Below are 1,706 nucleotides of genomic sequence, written 5' to 3'. Positions count from 1 at the left end.
AAAAAAAAAGTGCAGATAAAGGTACTTAAATTCTCTTATACGTCCAGTTGAATACAGCTAGTTCTTAGCCGGCCAAAGCTGAGGTTTTTAAGCAGAAAATATTTCACACTGTACCACTTAAATAGGCAAGGACAGGAAATCAAAGAATGTGGCTACCCACACCTGTAATTACTAGCAAATAACAAAATTCAGCAAACACTGACTAACTTCCAGTTCAGTTAATATTCCTGCAACACAGTTAAAATCAATTTAAATACTGTATTTTTTTAAAAAAAGTGCAGAAAAAGGTACTTAAATTCTCTTATACGTCAAGTTGAATACAGCTAGTTATTAGCCGGTCAAAGCTGAGGTTTTTAAGTAGAAAATATTTCACACTGTACCACTTAAATAGGCAAGGACAGGAAATCAAAGAATGTGGCTACCCCCACACCTGTAATTACTAGCAAATAACAAAATTCAGCAAACACTGACTAACTTCCAGTTCAGTTAATATTCCTGCAACGCAGTTAAAATCAATTTAAATACTGTAATTTTTTTTTAAAAAAGTGCAGATGAAGGTACTTAAATTCTCTTATACGTCCAGTTGAATACTGCTAGTTCTTAGCCGGCCAAAGCTGAGTGTTTTGAGCAGAAAATATTTCACACTGTACCACTTAAATAGGCAAGGACAGGAAATCAAAGAATGTGGCTACCCCCACACCTGTAATTACTAGTAAATAACCAAATTAAGCAAACACTGACTAACCTCCAGTTCAGTTAATATTCCTGCAACGCAGTTAAAATCAATTTAAATACTGTATTTTTTTGAAAATGTAAGTGCAGATAAAGGTAGTTAAATACTCTTATACGTCCATTTGAATACAGCTAGTTCTAAGCCGGCCAAAGCTGAGCTTTTTAAGCAGAAAATATTTCACACTGTACCAATTAAATAGGCAAGGACAGAAAATCAAAGAATGTGGCTACCCCCACACCTGTAATTACTAGCAAATAACAAAATTCAGCAAACACTGACTAACTTCCAGTTCAGTTAATATTCCTGCAACACAGTTAAAATCAATTTAAATACTGTATTTTTTGAAAAAAAAGTGCACATAAAGGTACTTAAATTCTCTTATACGTTCAGTTGAATACAGCTAGTTCTTAGCCGGCCAAAGCTGAGGTTTTTAAGCAGAAAATATTTCACACTGTACCACTCAAATAGGCAAGGACAGGAAATCAAAGAATGTGGCTACCCCCACATCTGTAATTACTAGCAAATAACAACATTCAGCAAACACTGACTAACTTCCAGTTCAGTTAATATTCCTGCAACACAGTTAAAAGCAATTTAAATACTGTATTTTGGGGAAAAAAAGTGCAGATAAAGGTACTTAAATTCTCTTATACGTCAAGTTGAATACAGCTAGTTCTTAGCCGGCCAAAGCTGAGGTTTTTAAGCAGAAAATATTTCACACTGTACCACTTAAATAGGCAAGGACAGGAAATCAAAGAATGTGGCTACCCCCACACCTGTAATTACTAGCAAATAACAAAATTCAGCAAACACTGACTAACTTCCAGTTCAGTTAATATTCCTGCAACGCAGTTAAAATCAATTTAAATACTGTATTTTTGAAAAAAAGTGCAGATAAAGGTACTTAAATTCTCTTATACGTCCAGTTGAATACAGCTAGTTCTTAGCCGGCCAATGCTGAGGTTTTTAAGCA

At 34.6% G+C, this 1,706-nt stretch overlaps 1 long non-coding RNA gene across 1 annotated transcript; it reads right to left on the bottom strand.

Annotated features, from left to right (window-relative positions):
* Positions 1-626: 626 nt before the first annotated feature.
* LOC122794757 lies at positions 627-1,081 on the bottom strand. Its single transcript, XR_006363688.1, has 2 exons — positions 972-1,081; positions 627-700 (listed from the first exon to the last, which is right to left on the bottom strand). It is a non-coding gene; the product is annotated as an uncharacterized LOC122794757 (long non-coding RNA).
* Positions 1,082-1,706: the final 625 nt, after the last annotated feature.

This window comes from Protopterus annectens, chromosome 2.part1 (genome assembly GCF_019279795.1).
Source record: "Protopterus annectens isolate FY-2018-M chromosome 2.part1, PAN1.0, whole genome shotgun sequence".
NCBI lineage: Eukaryota > Metazoa > Chordata > Ceratodontiformes > Protopteridae > Protopterus > Protopterus annectens.
Note: the sequence above shows the minus strand (reverse complement) of the source record. Positions and strands in the feature narration are given on the sequence as shown.